The sequence below is a fragment of the Haematobia irritans genome, chromosome 3, assembly GCF_050003625.1.
Source record: "Haematobia irritans isolate KBUSLIRL chromosome 3, ASM5000362v1, whole genome shotgun sequence".
Lineage (NCBI taxonomy): Eukaryota > Metazoa > Arthropoda > Insecta > Diptera > Muscidae > Haematobia > Haematobia irritans.
In genome coordinates this window covers 119847434-119868299 of record NC_134399.1, presented here as the reverse complement: position 1 = coordinate 119868299, position 20866 = coordinate 119847434, and the positions used below count along the sequence as shown (strand labels likewise).

The 20866-nt window shown below is 33.3% G+C and overlaps 2 protein-coding genes and 5 non-coding genes across 7 annotated transcripts in view; 2 read left to right on the top strand and 5 right to left on the bottom strand.

The window, feature by feature from the left end:
• Abca3 (ATP binding cassette subfamily A member 3) overlaps positions 1–11944 on the bottom strand; it is a 177711-nt gene extending 165767 nt beyond the window's left edge. The window contains exon 1 of the mRNA XM_075299189.1: positions 11695–11944. The gene's annotated coding sequence lies outside the window, so the exon portion shown is untranslated. The remainder of the gene's footprint in view (positions 1–11694) is intronic.
• Positions 1–12380, bottom strand: part of LOC142228697 (uncharacterized) — a 51768-nt gene extending 39388 nt beyond the window's left edge. The window contains exon 1 of the mRNA XM_075299191.1: positions 12189–12380. The gene's annotated coding sequence lies outside the window, so the exon portion shown is untranslated. The remainder of the gene's footprint in view (positions 1–12188) is intronic.
• Positions 12381–14141: 1761 nt separating this feature from the next.
• On the bottom strand, positions 14142–14233 carry TRNAY-GUA (transfer RNA tyrosine (anticodon GUA)). Its single transcript is given in 2 exon segments — positions 14142–14177; positions 14197–14233. It is a non-coding gene; the product is annotated as a tRNA-Tyr (tRNA).
• Positions 14234–14931: 698 nt separating this feature from the next.
• On the bottom strand, positions 14932–15025 carry TRNAY-GUA (transfer RNA tyrosine (anticodon GUA)). The gene is made up of 2 exons: positions 14989–15025; positions 14932–14967 (listed from the first exon to the last, which is right to left on the bottom strand). It is a non-coding gene; the product is annotated as a tRNA-Tyr (tRNA).
• A 2353-nt stretch (positions 15026–17378) lies between these two features.
• On the bottom strand, positions 17379–17472 carry TRNAY-GUA (transfer RNA tyrosine (anticodon GUA)). The gene is made up of 2 exons: positions 17436–17472; positions 17379–17414 (listed from the first exon to the last, which is right to left on the bottom strand). It is a non-coding gene; the product is annotated as a tRNA-Tyr (tRNA).
• Positions 17473–18020: 548 nt separating this feature from the next.
• Positions 18021–18118, top strand: TRNAY-GUA (transfer RNA tyrosine (anticodon GUA)). Its single transcript has 2 exons — positions 18021–18057; positions 18083–18118. It is a non-coding gene; the product is annotated as a tRNA-Tyr (tRNA).
• Positions 18119–18225: 107 nt separating this feature from the next.
• Positions 18226–18322, top strand: TRNAY-GUA (transfer RNA tyrosine (anticodon GUA)). The gene is made up of 2 exons: positions 18226–18262; positions 18287–18322. It is a non-coding gene; the product is annotated as a tRNA-Tyr (tRNA).
• The last annotated feature ends 2544 nt before the right edge of the window (positions 18323–20866 follow it).

Below are 20866 nucleotides of genomic sequence, written 5' to 3'. Positions count from 1 at the left end.
CTATCAAATTTTCTTTCATAAGCGAAAAAAAAGTAATTATGTCTACTAAAAATTTTCTTGAAATTGTCAAAAAATATTTACAAATTTTTGTGAAATCGGCGTGACATATGCGTTTGTAATAGAGTTTTGTTAAAAGTTTCTAAAATTAACCTAATTTTTTATAACATAAACCACACAGTGGTCAGAGTATAATAACTTTGATCTGCCAAAAAATGTGCCTACCAGAAATATTGATTTTGATCCCATAAAATAGAGTAGATCTAGCGTTTGGTGTCCGTCCGTCTGTCTATGTATTTGTTGCTCGCAGGATTCCGTTCGCAATTATTAATCGACTTTGATGAAATCTGGTATATGCCATTTTTTTATGGTACAAGGACGAACGATATTTAGATATACATAGCTCCCATATATATGTATAATGGGGCCCGATTTTCCTTCCTGGTGGAATCTTCTTGGATCTTGGATCTTCTGTATTTTTACCCATTCGGATTATATCAGCCTCCGTGTAAATGCTTTTACTTGCTATTAGAGATGTGCCCGTGACTGAAACTTCACTCACATTCACGAAGCAAAACGTTTATTCACGCATGATACGTGTGGTAGCCAATCCCACTCACGCACATTCACGAAATGAAAACCAGTACTCACGCACAAACTACTTTTAAAGACTCACACTCACGCACGATTCACGTGATTCACGACAAATTCACGAGACTCACGACATTTTCCAAACGACATTTTCCAAACGACAAATTCACGAGACTCACGACATTTTCCAAACGGAAATCAGCAGAGGTAACAAATTCATGAATAGAATATAGTTCGACATCTAAATTAATTTCAGTTAAAGAATTAAATCTTGTTTTTTTTTCATGAGCGTGATTTTGCAGAAATTTTATTCATGCACACTGACGAACCGATTTTATTTCTCACGCACGACATATTCATTTTAGCCCCATTCGCGCACATTCACGAGAGTTCTTTCAAATTTTGTTCACGACTTACGTGATTCACGCGTGTCACGAAAATTTCATGTCACGCGCACACCTCTACTTGCTATCTTTCCTTCATCAACAATACTGACACTTTTTGTTCAAGTTTATTAAATTGAATTGTGAATTGTGGGCGTAGTCTTTTCCGACACTATAGAATTAAGGAAATTTTTACTTGTCTTTTTAAATACACCTGAGATATCGAAAATGCAATTCGTTGAACTTTTATAAAAAGAGCAAAACTTTTCTAAAATTTAGATTTCTTCGATACATTCCAATTAATTTAAAAGCGGTTTTTTTTTCTTTTGTGTACTTACTTTTATATTACTTCTATTTACACGTGATTTGATACTTTCATTGCTTTTTGTTCACCAACAAGACTAGCCATGTGATCATAAATAATGATATCTGCTATTGTTCAATCATATACATATATGTCACGCTTGGACATTACCTAAATCTAGCCTTATCGATAATGATTATATTACCAATATAGATTAGGTACTAATCAACTATGAATTTTTTGCAATTATTACCATTAAACTCTTTCAAAGCATTGCATGTATGTCCTAATAGTGTTTGGTCCAATGTCCGAGAAAATGGAATCTCAAAGATGTGAAAAACAGCAAATGTTTGTTTATCGCACCATAAATCGTTATAAGAGTAGCGTTGCCAAATGTGATCTAATGACCGAAAATTTTCTGAAAATAGACCGTGAAAGGTGAAATCTGGGGATCGGTTTATATGGTGGAGGATATTGAATATTTGGTTTAAAGATGAAAAAGAAGAAAACATTGTATACTTGGAATTTGGATTTTTAAACTGACATTTATTTCTACGTAATTACACGCAAAAAAATAATTCTTTCCTCCCAAACGAAATTTTAGACAAAGAAAGTTCGTTTCTCATTTGCTTTTCGCTGTAAGGAAGTGTACTTGGAAGAAAAGTATATACTTTTTGTGATAAACGTTTATTCATTTCCAGGATGTAAAAACAATTTCATAAAGACAAACTCAAAAAAAAAAAACATTGTTTTCTTGCTAATTGCATTTTCCCTCACATCTTTCTCACATCCACGAGGTTTTTTAGTTCTTAACACCTTTTCCTGTAATACCAACAATGTAGAAGAAATTATACGATTTTCTAAATTTTTAATTTTTTTTTTACCTTTCGCCTGGACGGAGAATCGAACCGCGGACCATGCACTTTGTAAGCCAACACACTAACCACTGAGCTATGTACCTATTATGGTCATCAATAGATAAATATCCATATAAGTTATATTTATATAGCATAGCTTGCGGCGCCCACGAACCGAATAAACAAAGTTTTTTTTAACAGAAACAAACATTTAGTTTGGCACCGTGGAGCAGTGGTTGCTACGTCCGACTTGCATGCCAAGGGTCGTGGGTTCGATCCCTGCTTCGACCAAAGTTTTTTTTTTTTTTTGTTTTTTTTTTACACATATTCCAGATATGTTCGGAAGATTCCGAAAAATGTTCAACATTACATTGTAGTATATTAAATTTTGAACTGTAAAATGTGTCTTATTAACGACCTAAAGTCAGAAAAGAACAGTGTTTGATATAAACGAAATGGACTGTGTTGTTGTTTCAAAAATAACTTTTTTTATTAAAAAAATAAAAATTTTGTAACAAACGAATTTTTTTGGTGATAAAAGTTTAAAATTTTCGAAGCAATTCAAAAAACTCTAACAAAAGAAAAACGTTTTCGGTACACGTTTTCCAAACGTTTTTTTTCTTTGCGTGTAGTTTTGTTAACCCTTAAATGCACAAAACCACCGAAAAAAATGCTTCTGTATGTCGATCGAGCTAAATCGATCCACTGAAATGGGAGAGAACAGCTGAATTTATAACCAAAAGTCAGCTGTTTCTATGAACTTCAGTAGGTTGATAGAGCTCGTTCGAGAGCTCGTGGTAAAAAAAGAACATGTGCATGGTAAAAAGTAACATTTGCATAAAAAATAATCAATTGGATTTTAGTACAGAATAAAGAATAGATATTCTTACATTATACAGTTTATTTACAAACATTATTTGTATCCCTGGTAAATATCATTTAACTTCCAATTTGTAGTTTTTTTGTGAAAATTTGATTTTCAAATTTTCAGAAGTACTAAAATTTTTCAGGAAAATCTTATTTTTAACAAGTGAGGAAAGTGTAAAGTCGGGCGGGGCCGACTATATTATACCCTGCAGCACTTTGTAGATCTAAATTTTCGATACCATATCACATCCGTCAAATGTGTTGGGGGCTATATATAAAGGTTTGTCCCAAATACATACAGAATTTGATAGACTAAATCTATAGACTCAAAATTTAATTCGGCTAATGCACTAGGGTGGAACACAATGTTAGTAAAAAACAAGTAAGGAAAGCCTAAAGTCGGGCGAGGCCGACTATATTATACCCTGCACCACTTTGTAGATCTAAATTTTCGATGGTGCTATATATAAAGGTTTGTCCCAAATACATACATTTAAATATCACTCGATTTGGACAGAATTTGATAGACTTTTACAAAATCTATAGACTCAAAATTTAAATTGGCTAATGCACTAGGGTGGAACACAATTTTAGTAAAAAAATATGGGAAACATTTAAATATGAAGCAATTTTAAAGAAACTTCGCAAAAGTTTATTTATGATATATCGCTCGATATATATGTATTAGAAGTTTAGGAAAATTAGAGTCATTTTTACAACTTTTCGACTAAGCAGTAGCGATTTAACAAGGAAAATGTTGGTATTTTGACAATTTTTGTCAAAATCAGAAAAATATATATATGGGAGCTACATCTAAATCTGAACCGATTTCAATCAAATTTGGCACACATGACTATATTACTATTTGTACTCCTAGTGCAAAATTTCAACCAAATTGGGCCAAAACGCTGGCTTCTGGGGCCATATAAGTCCATATCGGGCGAAAAATATATATGGAAGCTATATCTAAATCTGAACCGATTTCAATCAAATTTAGCACACATGACTATACTACCAATTGTACCCCATGTGCAAAATTTCAAGCTAATCGGGATAAAACTCTGGCTTCTGGGTCCATATGAGTGCATATCGGGCGAAAGATATATATGGGAGCTACACCCAGAGAAGAAATATGATCACCTCAAACATGTTTTAAGAGCAAAATGTTATTTTTGGGTGGTGACCATGTAACATGGTTTTCGCAACCATGCTATTTTCTCGGAAATCATGTATCTGATTTCGGCAAGCGGGTTATATTTGACGAGAAAATAACATTTTAGTGACAAACATGTTACATGGTCACCATACAAAAATAACATTTTGCTCTTGAAACATGTTTGAGGTGATCATATTCCTTCTCTGCGTGTATATCTAAATCTGAATCGATTTCACCCAAATTTGGCACACTTGACTATACTACTAATTGTACTCCTAGTGCAAAATTTCAACCAAATTCGGGCAAAAATCTGGCTTCTGGGGCCATAAAAATCCATTTCGGGCGAAAAATATATATGGAAGCTATACCTAACTCTGAACCGATTTCAATCAAATTTGGCACACATAGCTACAATTCTAAATCTACTCCCTGTGCAAAATTTCAACCAAATTGGGCCAAAACTTTGGCTTTTAGGACCATATTAGTCCACATGAGCGAAAGATATATATGGGAGCTACATCTAAATCTGAACCGATTTCAATAAAATTTTGCACACTTGACAATACTACTAATAATACTCTTAGTGCAAAATTACAACCAAATTCGGCAAAAAATCTGCCTTCTGGGCCCATATAAGTCCATATCGGGCGAAAGATATATATGGGAGCTATATCTAAATCTGAACCGATTTCAATAAAATTTTGCACACTTGACTATACTACTAATAGTACTCTTAGTGCAAAATTTCAACCCAATTCGGCAAAAAATCTGGCTTCTGGGGCCATATAAGTCCATATCGGGCGAAAGATATATATGGGAGCTATATCTAAATCTGAACCGATTTCAATCAAATTTAGCACACTTGACTATACGACTAAATGTTATGTTTGTACAAAATTTCAAGCAAATCGGTATAAAACTCTGGCTGCTGGGTCCATAATAGTGCATATCGGGCGAAAGATATATATGGGAGCTATATCTAAATCTGAACCGAATTCTTCCAAAATCAATAGGGTTCTATTCTGACCCAAATTGGGACCATGTGCCAAATTTGAAGGCGATTGGACTTAAATTGCGACCTAGACTTTGATCACAAAAATGTGTTCACAGACAGACGGACGGACAGACGGACATTGTTATATCGACTTGGGTCCCTGAGTCGATATTGCCCGATATGGACTAATACGGTCCCAGAAGCCAGAGTTTTATCCTAATTTGCTAAAAATTTTGCACAAGAAGAACAATTAGTACTATAGTCAAGTGTGCCAAATTTCATTGAAATCGATTCAGATTTAGATATAGCTCCCATATATATCTTTCGCCCGATATGCACTAATACGGTCCCAGAAGCCAGAGTTTTACCCCAATTTGGTTGAAATTTTGCACAGGGAGTAGAATTAGCATTGTAGCTATGCGTGCCAAATTTGGTTGAAATCGGTTCAGATTTAGGTATAGCTCCCATATATATCGTTCGCCCGATTTACACTCATATGCCCACAGAGTCCAATCTTTTCCTCCAATTTAGTTGAAATTTTGCACAGGGAGTAGAATTAGCTTTGTAGCTATGCGTGCCAAATTTGGTTGAAATCGGTTCAGATTTAGATGTATCTCCCATATATAGTTTTCGCCCGATTTACACTCATATGACCACAGAGGCCAATTTTTAACTCCGATTTAGTTGAAATTTTGCGCAGGTAGTAGAATTAGCATTCTAGCTATACGTGCCATATTTGGTTGAAATCGTTTCAGATTTAGATATATCTCCCATATATAGCTTTCGCCCGATGTACACTCATATGACCACAGAGGCCAATTTTTAACTCCGATTTAGTTGAAATTTTGCACAGGGAGTAGAATTAACATTGTAGCTATGCGTGCCAAATTTGTTTGAAATCGGTTCAGATTTAGATATATATATGTTTTTCTGATTTCGACAAAAATGGTCAAAATACCAACATTTTCCTTGTAAAATCGCCACTGCTGAGTCGAAAAGTTGTAAAAATGACTCTAATTTTCCTAAACTTCTAATAAATATATATCGAGCGATAAATCATAAATAAACTTTTGCGAAATTTCCTTAAAATTGCTTTAGATTTAAGTGTTTCCCATATTTTTTACTAACATTGTGTTCCACCCTAGTGCATTAGCCGACTTAAATTTTGAGTCTATAGATTTTGTAGAAGTCTATCAAATTCTGTCCAGATCGAGTGATATTTACATGTATGTATCTGGGATAAACCTTTATATATAGCCCCCAACACATTTGACGGATGTGATATGGCATCGAAAATTTAGATCTACAAAGTGGTGCAGGGTATAATATAGTCGGCCCCGCCCGACTTTAGACTTTCCTTACTTCTTTTATAGAGACTAGATTTAAAGAATCTACCTTTACATTAACTATATCTTTATTTTAAAGAAGCCCCTTACCTGGCACGGAGTCAGGAACAAAATCTTTCAGGTCAAAATTTTTGGATTCATGTGATTTGTTTTTTAATGTATAACGTACAAAGTACTCTCATTTTAAATATCCGAATTACAGCAAGCACTTCAAAGTATAAACGGTTTCTTAATTTTTTTTTCTATGGATGCGAAAATCCTCAAAATAAATCTTGGCTTATATTTGAAGTTTCTTCTCTTCTTCTCTTCAAAGATTCAATAAGGTTTTTACCTTTTTGGATTTAAATTAGCGGAGGTTTATTTCATGGTAAATTCTCCTTAGCTTAAAGACTTACGAATTTGAAAGGGCTACGCAAATTGTCCTTATTTGAAAGCATTTCAAATGATTATGAAACTTCTTTAAATTGAAATATTTTTATTTTAATGAAATTTGCCCTTACTATTGTGTATATTTCGTGCCGTAAAATTTTGGTTTCATAATTTGTCAAATTAAGTCAATATTTTTTTCAGTGTAGTTTAATTTCTATATCAGAAATATATCCCCAATCCAAGCTGGTGGCCGTAATAACTTCCTACTTAAATTTGGTGGTTGGGCATAAAAAAGTATTGAGGTTTATCCAATTAAATTCTATAGCACCAGCAGATTCAAAGTTAATTGATATCTTGTTCTTTCATTTGATGATTCCTGAACTCCTTTGTGAACATTTCACAAATTCCACCATTGAATTAAATTTTGTACCTCACTGTATGTGGTTCTCTTATGCGCTCATGCATTAAACATCTAGTAAGAGTATTTGTATATTCCCTTTTTGTAAGAGAAAACAGCAAAGAGAAAGATGCGTGAAAAACATTTTGTTCTCTCCTACGCTCTCAAATATTCATTTTTGTTGCATGCATTGAGGGTTGCCACCCATTCCTAGATTAAATAAAATAAGTTATTACCCTTTCAAATTGATTTTCACAAACATAAGTGGTTAACAATGCATGAAATTTAAACGAATTTATTTCTCAAATGGTGACCGTGTCGAATGAGACAAACCTTCAAAACAGCTATGGATTTTACGCAACATTTTCATTGCACCACACTATGGAACAGGCATATGTTTGCAACACCCAGAAGGAGACAAAATAGACATATGGTGTCTTTGGCAATAATGCTCATGGCCGGTAAGTGAGTCCATCTAGCCATGCCCGTCCGTTTGTCTGTGAACACATATTTGTGATCAAAGTCTAGTCCAATAAACTTCAAATTTGGCACAAGTATATATTTTGGGTCAGAATAGAACTCTATTGATTTGGGAAGAAATTGGTTCAGATTTAGATATAGCTCCTATTCCATATATATCTTTCGCTCGATATGCACGTATGTGGCCCAAAAAGACAGAGATTTATCTTGATTTGCTTTAAATTTTGTAAAATTTTCCTGACTTTAGGGATTTATTGCATTCAAAAGTAAAGTTATTCGTGATGTAATTCAAGCGTGCTATTAATAAGGAGGTTCCTCGGTTCATTTCTACCGTACAATGACCTCGTGCAGATCAATCCGTTGGACCTATGCGCCTGGGCATTCAAATTGTAGATCTTCTCAACACGGCGCTTCTCCGGAGATACCACATAACCCCTTTCCATCAGCGTGTCATGGCTTTGTCGGACGTTTGAAGGCCACAACTTGTGCCAAAGCTAGCAAATTCAAACAATTCTAAAATTTTATGTTATTTCCGACAATTTTGCTTTTGAACAAAAAAAATAGGTTAGTTATAGTGGTAGACCGTTATTTTAAACCTCAGTTGGACTATTCAGACAGCAAAAGTGGTATTAATGAGTGTTTCCCGATACTATGTTTAGGTCAATAACAAGGGTCCTCCTTTTTATAGCCTAGTCTGAACGGCGTTTCGTATTAACTGAATCCACATAGAGAATCTTTGAAATACTCAAAAATGCTACCAACATTACTCAGAAGGTATAGTCGACCTGCCAATAACAGGTTGGCTGATAAGTCCCCGGTCTGACACATACATGGCGTCGCTAGTATTAAATGCATATTATTTTTATAGAGTATCAACCTTCAAATGATTCGTGTCAAAATTTGACGTCTGTAAGTCAATTAGTTTGTGAGATAGAGCGTCTTTTGTGAAGCAACTTTTGTTATTGTGAAAAAATGGAAAAAAAGGAATTTCGTGTTTTGATAAAATATGGTGGAAGCAAAAACTTGGCTTGATAATGAGTTTCCGGACCCCAGGGAAATCAACAATAATTGATTGGTATGCAAAATTCAAGCATGGTGAAATGAGCACGGAGGACGGTGAATGCAGTGGACGCCCGCAAGAGGAGGTTACCGACGAAAACATAAAAAAAAACACAAAATGATTTTGAATGACCGTAAAATGAAGTAGATCGAGATAGCAGAGGCACTAAAGATATCAAAGTAACGTGTTGGTCATATCATTCATCAATATTTGGATATGCGGAAGCTTTGTGCAAAATAGGTGCCGCGCGAGCTCACGTTTTACCACAAACAACAATGTGTTGATACTTCTGAGCGGTGTTTGCAGCTCGTAATACACCCGAGTTTTTCCGTGGATATGTGACAATGGATGAAACATGGCTCCATCACTACACTCCTGAGTCCAATCGACAGTCGGCTGAGTGGACAGCGACCGGTGAACCGTCTCCGTGGAAAGACTCAAAAGTCCGCTAGCAAAGTAATGGCCTCTGTTTTTTGGGATGCGCATGGAATAATTTTTATCGATTATCTTGAGAAGGGAAAAACCATCAACAGTGACTATTATATGGCGTTATTGCAGCGTTTGAAGGTCGAAATCGCGGCAAAACGGCCCCATATGAAGAAGAAAAAAGTGTTGTTCCACCAAGACAACGTACCGTGCCACAAGTCATTGAGAACGATGGCAAAAATTCATGAATTGGGCTTCGAATTGCTTCCCCACCCACCATATTCTCCAGATCTGGCCCCAGCGACTTTTTCTTGTTCTCAGACCTCAAAAGGATGCTCGCAGGGAAAAAATTTGGCTGCAATGAAGAGGTGATCGCCGAAACTGAGGCCTATTTTGAGGCAAAACCGAAGGAGTTCTACCAAAATGGTATCAAAAAATTTGAAGGTCGTTATAATCCTTGTATCGCTCTTGAAGGGAACTATGTCGAATAATAAAAACGAATTTTGACAAAAAAATGTGTTTTTCTTTGTTAGACCAGGGACTTATCAGCCAACCTGTTAACTCGTCGATATGTTTTCTGACCTGACATTTGTACAAAAAATGTTGCGTTTTGCGAATTCGTAAAACAGAATAAGGAGAACAGCATTGCCATTTTGGTCCGATAAAAGATTTCTAATTTTTAAATTTGAACCAAAATGGGAATTTAGCCCATTTTGGTCCATTTTCTTAAATTTGTAATATTTACAATTTTTATCACATATTAAGTAGTATCTATGCACTGAAAAACAAAATATTGTCGTGTGGCCAAAGATTTTATGGCCTTATAATTGTTAATGCGAATTTTGATTAGCATAGAAGACTCATTTCTCTGATAAAAAGTTTTTTTCCATTATCCAAAAGTCGGAGATGTTTTTAACACTTTATTTTAGAGTCGTTTTTTACTTCAAACATAAAATAATTTTCACTTGTAATCGAGTCTGAATTTGGACATTTAAGTAGTCGTTCTGAAGTTTTTAATGGACTTTGATAGCACATGAAGAAAAAAGCTGGAATATAATTAATAAATTACAATTTGTTATCTATAATCAAATACGCAAAATTCAAATTTACAAGTGAATTGTGAAGTAAATGTGTACTTACTTCAATTCTCCGCTTCATTAGAGCAAAGACAAAATCTTTGGAACCGTGAATGCTTTTTTTCCAGTGTGGGATTAGATACCAGATCAATCACAGAAAATCGAATGAAAATTTCGCGTATTAGGTCTTGGTTCAGGTTTTATATCTTTTTGGGCAATTTTAACCCCTATACTGGAATGTGCGCAAGAAGTAGAACAGCATAGTAGGATTGAGCTATATCAGAATATGGACCGATTTGAACCACATTTTCCGCATGAAATTATGGGTGCAATAATAAAATACTTTTTAAGGCACTTCTCTTCGAAATAGTAAATTTGGTCGGCAGGAGGGAATATTGCTCCGATTTTGCAAAACATAGGGTCCAAAATAAAATTTCGTTGTGGCAACGCTGGTGGGCTATCAGTCAGAGGGAATGAAAACACAAGAGAACGAAACTGTGAAGCGAAACTGTGTCAGTAGGTGGCAGTCATGAAGAAAATTGCTCTAATATCATGCAGGCTTTGTCGGCGCTTCTCTCAAATATCATACAGTTTGCGTCGGCGTCACCCAGTTCAGTTCTCTGCTGACTTTACGAAACGTAAACCTACTTTGTAGTAACAAATGTTCTTTTTTGTAAATGTTTTCATTCCATTAAATTTTTTGGCAGACAATTTGAAATTATAACTGCCGATGCCTTTATAAATAGCGCTTCGGCCGCAACGTCGGTAATACCAAAGCTGCAGGCATTGTGCGACATCTATACGGTTGACATTTGTTGTTTTTGTAGAAGAGAAATTTTCGTCCTCTTGTGTTTTTATTCTCTCTGTATCAACCTTGATTTCTATTCCCTTTTAAATTATTTATAACCTAATGCTTTGGCAATACTGCAACTTACCAACTCTCTGACGTAAAGTGAGAGCAAGAGTAATAAACAAATAAGCAAGAGATTAAGAAAAACAAAAGAAAAAACTACAAACAAAACACCATGTTTCTCCAATTTCTTTGCAATATTAACTACATGAAATGAATTACATTTCGCTAAGGTGTCAGATTACTTTTGAAATTAGTTTATGAATAAGTCAAAACATTCTGACTATGCAAAAATTAACGAAAACAATTAAGAGCAGAGAGGTTAATGGGTTTTTTTAACGGTTACTTTACGTTATACAGTGCCATATGTACATATTTGTATATGTAGTTAGCTATGTACATCAGTATGTTTACATGTAAACACCGATATATGAATGAAATGAGAAATGTATGCATGTCACAATCTGATAACTGATTTTTTCATTTTTGTTTTGACAATTTATATTTATAATATGTTTGTTTGTATGGTTTCAGTACTTACATAAGTTTCCGCCTTATGGTTTGCAGTGTTCGTTATTTAGTTGTTTCAAGAAACAATCCACAATAATTATTTGAAATGTTAACAAATGCAGTATCCCAAATGAATCATTGCACCACTGAGTGATATCGATGGGGGGATTCACGTTATTTTTATTATAATACAATATATTAAAAGTATGCATATATTTTTGGCTTCTATTTGCAAATAAAACAAAAACGGTTTACGGTTTAATGAAATTATTTGTTATCTTTTGCTATTACAATTTCACCACTTAAATCGGATTTTGTCATTTTGCGAATATGTTTCAACCATCAACCTTTGTTCACATTGACTAAAGAACTACATATTAATATTTTTATATATTATAGAAAATAGAAATAGATGTACACACTTAGATATATGCAACACACCTAGATATGCAATTAACGTTTAGATTGCAATTAATTGTTTTTGATTTTCATTCAATTTTAGACAAATTACTTCTTGTGACTCACTCTATAGATCGGCCACCGTGATAGTAAACATCAATGAACATTTGCTAATAGCAGTTCCTTCACACTCAAGGAAATACACAATATTTCGATTATATTTACACACACATATCTACAGTCTCTAGAATAGTGTTTCATATTAAAACGAATACAAAATGCGCACTTGGTCCACCACACGTTGTTACCGTTGCAAATGTTTTCTTCTAACTAAATGTCAGATGTTAGAGAGGCCAACAATTGAGTTGTTGTTTATCGAAGAGTATTTGATGAACAGCTGTTTTATATTTACATTTGTCATACGTTAAGAGACATGAAGAGACATGAAGAGAGAGGCATGCCCGATAGAAACAATAGGCACCCCATTACAAATAGAATAGTTTAGATAACTGGTTTATCTTGTATTCATCTTAACATTTATGTGAGTATATGACTGACGTGTATTTATATATGCATGTTAGTTGTGTATTCATAAACATAATTCAGCATCTCTTGATGATTTTTATGCCGGTTTGTCCGGCCGGCAATCTGTCTTGTTGTGTTGTGTCATTACTAAACATATGAAATAATAGGTGATGGTAGCAAGAACCTAGAAAGCATGTGCTTTAAATTTGTAAGCACAATTACGACGATTGTCGGTAGGCGAACTCTAGAGTATGCGTATTACGGATGTCATTTGGGATATCCCGAAACCCAAAATTTCGACATTTTCGGGACGGGATTAATCCCCAATCCTAGGATTTTTTATTTTGAAGCCTGGTATCTTTCGGGATCCAGAAAAAATAATTCAAATTTGTTAAATTTGTGTCTTTTTCAGAATTTTTTTTATTAATAAATTGGTGTCTTCATTCATTGTAAACGACCGCCTAGATTTCATACTTGATAAATTGAGTTAACAAATAATTATGATAAATTAAAGAAATCCAAATATTTATGTCTGAAGAACAATATTACCGATATTGATTATCAGAGATATTTTTCATCTGCTCTTATATCGGTAATGAGATAAGATCGCGTTTATCTGATGAAATTTTGGATGCGTTAACATTTTAGGAAGTTACTTAAAATGACTAAGCACAAAATAATTATCACAAGGGTACGAAAATAGATCTAGTGTAATGAAAATCCTTAAGCTTCCACTTTTAGTAGATTTGGAGCCTAACATCCTGTTTCTGTATGTCGAATGAATGCTGAATTTATAACCAAACAAGTATATACGGCCGTAAGTTCGGCCAGGCCGGAGCTTATGTACCCTCCACCATGGATTGCGTAGAAACTTCTACTGAAGACTGTCATCCACAATCGAATTACCTGGGTTGCGGTAACACTTGCCGATGGCAAGGTATCTTAAAATTTCCTAACATCGTAATATATACGACATAGTCCATACGTGGAACATATATTAAACTAAAAAAGGCCGATTAAATACGTATATAATTCAGTTCGACAAAGTTTTCTATAGAAATAAAATTTTGACAAAATAAAATTTTGACAACATTTTCTATATAAGTAAAATTTGAAAAAAATTTTCTATAGAAATAAAATTTGGAAAAAATTTACTATAGAAATAAAATTTTGACAAAATTTTCTTTAGACATAAAATTTTGACAAAATTTTCCATAGAAATAAAATTTTGACAAAATTTTCTATAGCAATAAAATTTTGAAAAAAAGTTTCAAGTCGATAGCTTGTTTCGTTCGGAAGTTAGCGTGATTTCAACATACGGACGGACGGACATGCTCAGATCGACTCAAAATTTCACCACGACCCAGAATATATATACTTAGAGCAATATTTCGATGTGTTACAAACGGAATGACAAAGTTAATATACCCCCATCCTATGGTGGAGGGTATAAAAACAGCTGTTTTTATGCATTTCAGTCGATCGATTGAGCTCGTTCGACATACAGAAACAGGCTGTAATATGAATGGGACCGTCAGATTACAAAAAACTGCTTCCTTCGAGCCGGATTTGAACCAGCGACCTATGGATTTCTACTATCGATATTCTTCTACAGTCCACCGCTCTACCAACTGAGCTATCGAAGGTTAATGGTTTAAGTCATTTTGAAAAAATTTTAAAAAAATATGAAATAATAAATGCTAAATATTTGATTTGAAAAGTGAAAATGGTTTTAGTTTCAAACTAAATTTCATTACATATTTTTCTTAAGCTACATATTGGTTTCTAAAGGTGAGTACTAAGTTCGAGTTTAGCCACTAAAATTAAAAATAAATCAGTAAAAACAATATAAAATTATACCTCTTTTATGCAAATATGATTATAATTTGATGGGGAATAGTCCAAAGTAACTTAACATATCATAAAGTGTATATTCTTTAAAATGGATTATTAAAGAAAAGCAATCGTGAAAAAATGGCGATTTTAGCGGCTAAACTCCAACTTAATACCCACCTTAATAAAGAAATATATACCCATCTATAGATAATATAATGGCATAGTTAAGAGTTATCTTTCGAGCCGGATTTGAACCAGCGCCCTAATTTCTTCCAATCACATGCACATGGACAGTCTACCGTTCTAATTTATATATAGTATTAAAGCCATAATAATATACTTCAGTACATATTAATTTAAGTAATATTTACGGTTATACTTTTAAATAACAGTATTCAATTGGGCATAAGAACGAATCGTGTAGTTTACAATTCTTCAAAGCTTTGGATTTTAAACTTTTTAGTTTTTTTATGTATATATTTTTCTGTGTCTATATTTTTAAAAATTCTCCTTCGAGCCGGATTTGAACCAGCGACCTATGGATTTCTATTACATTTATATCTCTCTACAGTCCACCGCTCTACCAACTGAGCTATCGAAGGTCATGTGGTTAAACCAATTCCTATAGATTTTAATTAGTAGCAACTCGATATTCAAATTTAAGAATTTGTGTAATTATCAAGTACATAACATAATTCAGTTTGACAAAATTTTCTATAGAAATAAAATTTTGACAACATTTTCTATAGCAATAAAATTTTGACAAAATTTTCTATAGAAGTAAAATTTTAACAAAATTTTCTATAGAATTAAAATTTTGACAAAATTTTCTAAAGAAATAAAATTTTTACCACATTTTCTATAATAATACAATTTTGACAAAATTTTCTACAGAAATAAAGTTTTGGTAGATTATTTTTGGCTCTAGTGGCAACCATGATTATGAACCGATATGGAACAATTTTCGTGTGATTGGGGATCGGCAATATATAACTATAGACCGATATGGACCAAATTTTTTTTGTGATCGGCTATATATAACTATAGACCGATATGGTCCATTTTTTGCATGGTTGTTACAGATGATATAACCGAATTCTACTGTACTAACACCAAACAGAGAAGTTCACCAATGTGGTACCACAATGGACTGAATAGTCGAAGTGAGCCTGATACATCGGGCTGCCACCTAACCTAACCTAACACCACGTACCAAATTTCAACCGGATCGGATGAATTTGGCTTCTCCAAGAGGCTCCGGAGGTCAAATCTGGGAATCGGTTTATATGGTAGCTATATATAATTATGGACCGATATGGTCCAATTTTTGAATGGTTGTTAGAGACCATATATTAACACCACGTACCACATTTCAAACGGATCGGATGAATTTTCCTCTACCAAAATGTCAAATCTGGGGATCGGTTTATATGGGGGCTATATCTAATTATGGACCGATATGAACCAATTTTTGCATGATTGTTAGAGACCATATATTAACACCACATACCAAATTTCAACCGGATCGGATGAAATTTGCTTCTCTAAGAGGCTCCGCAAGCCAAATCCGGGGGTTGGTTTATATGGGGGGCTATACGTAAAATTGGTCTAATATGGCCCATTTGCAATTCCATCCGACCTACATCAATAACAACTACTTATGCCATGTTACAAGTCGATAGCTTGTTTCTTTCGGAAGTTTGGGTGATTTCAACAGACGGACGGACATGCTTAGATCGACTCAGAATTTCACCACGATCTAGAATATATATACCGTCTGGGGTCTTAGACCAATATTTCGATGTGTTACAAACGGAATGACAAAGTTAATATACCCCCCCCCCATCCTATGATGGAGGGTATAAAAAATTAATTAAATGTCCAATTTTCGTGATTGAAGACCAATTGAAAATTAATTGGATCAATTAATTTCGTGGTGGAATCAGAAAAAAATTTTGTGTGCATTTCTAGTTTAAAAGATACACCAGTGTGAAGTAAATTAAATTAAAACAAATTTAATTTAGTTTAAATTAAATTGAATAAAAAATTATATCGAAATAAATTAAAACAGTCTAGGTTAAGATAAATTAAATTAAATAATGTAAAATTAAAATAATTATAAATAGTTAAAAACAAAATTATACACCTATAATGTGTACACAGAAAAAAAAAATCCGTAGTTAAACTAACGCTAAATTTATTTTTATTGGAAAAAAATTATTTGCTTGTAGTTAAATTTTATTATTTTTATCGAAATTTGTGCACAGCTTAATGAAATCTTACTTTTTTTTAAGTATGTCTCAAAAATTTTATGAACTAAACGTGAGTATAAAGTTCAATACCCGTACACATAAGTTCAATATGAACTAAAACAAATGAAAATTTTCGTACGATTCCCAAAAATAGTAAGAATGAACTACTGTATGGTTAAATTTGTCATGATTGCGCGCCAATGATTTTCTTCTTTACTTTTAGTTAATTTTTTCTTCTATGAGATGATGTAATTTCGTGAACTGCAGTTAAAAAGTACAACAGGGCATTAAAATTTCCTGGTTTAACAACGCTTTGTGGAAATCTCAAAATGTGGAGTAAAATTTAGTTCAATTTTCTTCCGTGGTAGTTCATTCTTCCATTCACATTTTTTCGGTGTATAATTCAATTTATGTATTTTTAGATCAAAGAAAAAATTAAAACGAAATAAATTAATATAATAGATGTTATAATACTCTAAATTGATATAAACTTTAAATTATATAAATGAAATAAATTTTTCAATTATATACAATTTGATTTATTCATTTAAAATAGCGTTACAATTTTGCTTAAATTAAATTCGGTACATTATTCAATATTTAGGTGAAGATAATTAAATTGGCCTAATTTATTATTTTTGTCGTTTTATTTACTTATATATTTTTTCATTTTCCAAATTCACTCTTAAACTTTTAAAAAGTATCCTTCGAGCCGGATTTGAACCAGCGACCTATGGATTTCTATTATGGTTATATCGTGCTACAGTCCACCGCTCTACCAACTGAGCTATCGAAGGTATTCCATACTTTGACAAAGAGCCGTAGACATTTAATGTATAAAAAAATTGGATTAGTTTAAATATATTACCTGGTGCCGAAGAAAAATGCCAGTACGTTTGAGGCACTAACAAAAAAAAAAAACAGTATTTCCATTTGTTTTATGGAAGTAAAAACAACTAAACATACATGTATGTTTCAATATTCGTTCATTTTGTTGCTATCTATCTACCCATCCAATGCACTATGGTGGATTAAGGTGGTTGAGGAAACCCATAGCACTAACATTAACTTCAGTATATGTATCATATAATTCCAACCATCCACTCACTTGCTTATTGCCTTTCACTTTTTTTCGTGTTATGATTTACCAAAGATTTCGAATAAATCAAGTTCATTGTTCATTCATCCATGTTGTATCATTGCGACAACATAAAATTTCTTAACAACAAATATATTTCATAATTATTTCAATGATAAGCACTGCTACTCTATTTATAGACACAAAATGTCTGTCTGGTTGTGGCTCGGGTTTTTATTGTGTGTTTATTTTCCTCACATACGGTTACCTTCGATAGCTCAGTTGGTAGAGCGGTGGACTGTAGAGAGACAACGTGAAAACACATAGATATCCATAGGTCGCTGGTTCAAATCCGGCTCGAAGGAATGTAGTTTTTTTAAATTTATTTTTATTTTCTTTTTTTATTTTTATGGTTAAATTTTTTTATTAATAAAAACTTAAAAAAATTATAATGATTCGTATAAGAAAAAAGCCTTCGATAGCTCAGTTGGTAGAGCGGTGGACTGTAGACAAATTAATTCGATAATATAGAAATCCATAGGTCGCTGGTTCAAATCCGGCTCGAAGGAGGTTTTTTTATAAAATTATTTTATTTTTTTTTTATTTTGTTAATGGTATAATTTTTTTTTGCTTTATTGCAATTATTTTAATAATTTTTTTTATACCCTCCTCCATAGGATGGGGGGTATATTAACTTTGTCATTCCGTTTGTAACACATCGAAATATTGCTCTAAGACCCCATAAAGTATATATATTCTGGGTCGTGGTGAAATTCTGAGTCGATCTGAGCATGTCCGTCCGTCCGTCTGTTGAAATCACGCTAACTTCCGAACGAAACAAGCTATCGACTTGAAACTTGGCACAAGTAGTTTTTATTGATGTAGGTCGGATGGTAATGCAAATGGGCCATATCGGTCCACTTTTACGTATAGCTCCCATATAAACGGACCCCCAAATTTGGCTTGCGATTGCTCTAAGTGAATCAAATTTCATTCGATCCGGCTGAAATTTGGTACATGTTAGCATATGGTCTTTAACAACCATGCGAAAATTGGCCCACATCGGTCCATAATTATATATAGCCCCCATATAAACCGATCCCCCGATTTGGCTTTCGGAGCCTCTAAGAGAAGCAAATTTCATCCGATCCGGCTCAAATTTGGTACATGGTGTTAGTATATGGTCTCTAATGACATTAATTGGTCGAAATCGGTCCATAATTATACACTAAAAAAAAGCATACTCGGTTCCAAAGATTTTGTCTTTACTTTAAAAAATTTGGTATTGATTCCGAGCCAAAGAAGCGGAGAATACAAGTAAGGATACTTTTAAGACACAATTCTCTTTTAAGTTTAGGTTTTGTGTAATTGCTTCTAGGAAGCAAATTTTAATTTTTCGCTTTCTCAGCTTTTTTTCTTCATATGCTATCAAAGTCCTTTAAAAACGAGTTAACGGCAACTTTATTTTCCAAATTAGGACTCGACTTCCAGTAGAAGTTATGCTATGTTTGAAGTAAAAAACTTCTTTAAAATAAAGTTTTGAAAAACATGTCCAATATTTGAACGATTTTTTCTTTGTGGTCAAGATGCGAAAAGACAACAAATTTAAAGACAATTTCATTAAATTTAAAGAATTTTTCTGAATTATTAAAGTCAAGTTGACCTTAGCCTATAAATTTTTTCTTTCATGTTAAGATACCCACTTTTAAGTCAAATCACTTAATTATAAGGACAATATGACTTCATTGAAAAGTTTATCGGCTTTTGAACAAGGAAAATAACTCTATTTTAGAGAAATGCGTCTTCTATGCTAAGCAAAATTTGTATTCGTGTTTTAAATACATGAAATCTTTGACCTCACGACAATATTTTTTTCAGTGTATATAGCCCCCATATTAACCGATCCCCATATTTGACCTCCGGTGCCTTTTGGAGAAGCAAAATTCATCCGATCTGGTTGAAATTTGGTACGTGGTGGTAGTATGTGATATTTAACAACCATACCAAATGTGGTCCATATCAGTCCATAATCATATATAGCCCCCATATAAACCGATCCGGAGATTTGGTTTTGGAGCCTCTTGGAGGAGCAAATTTCATCCGAGTCAGTTGAAATTCGGTATATGGCCGTTAACACCCATGCCTAACTACACAGAAAAAAAAGTGTCTCGTAAATTTAAGAAGATTTTTACAATAATTTATTACAAGAATTTTCCAGAATTTTAGTTCATTTTTCGTATCTTCAACGAAAATTAACTACTCGAAAGGAAATTTTACAAATTCTAAGTAACAATCGTTTAGTTCATGGCCTACAAAATACGATGGAAATTTCCTTAAAAAATTTCTTAACTGGTAGTTAAAAATTCGTTTGTCATGCTATAAAACTACTTGTGAAATGTAAAGTATTTTCTAAATAATAAGTGCAATTTACTATAAGATTTTTTTGTACGAGAAAATATTTTTTTACGAAAAATGAACTTGAAAGTGGATAGCAATTTCTTACTGACAATTCCTATAGTTAATAATTGTTGGTAAAAAATTACCCAATGAAATATTTTTAGTTCACATGTAATTAAATTTATAGACATTTTCGTCAAAAATGGTAGATAACATTTCATGAAAATTTTGCAAATTTTAAGTTAAACGTTTCATCGTTCATAAACTGGTGTGCCTTTACGAATATTATTCTTAGAGTAAATTCTCAGCAGATGCGATGAACTAATGCATAGTACGGAGATCTTTATCGACATAGTGGAATGTGATTAATGTAAAGATGATGTTACTTGAGTTTTGTTGTGTATACATGAGCGTGGGGTTGTTTTTATTTTTGTTCATTTAGTGGTTTGTGTGTGTGTGTTTGTTATTCGTGGATGGTTTATTTGGCTGGATGAGGTGTTGTTTTCAATAAAGGCACATGTGTTTTTGTTGTTGTAGGAATGTTTTGGCTTTGCTTAGTTTTGTTTGGCATGCTTCAGTTGTATAGTTGGCGTTGGCGTGGGCTGTTGCATCTTTGAAGCATGTATGCAACAAGGGAATATAAAGGCATGGAATATTTTGGATTTTTGAGACATATATTGGTGTTTGTTTATTAAACCTTTTATAATATTTTATCG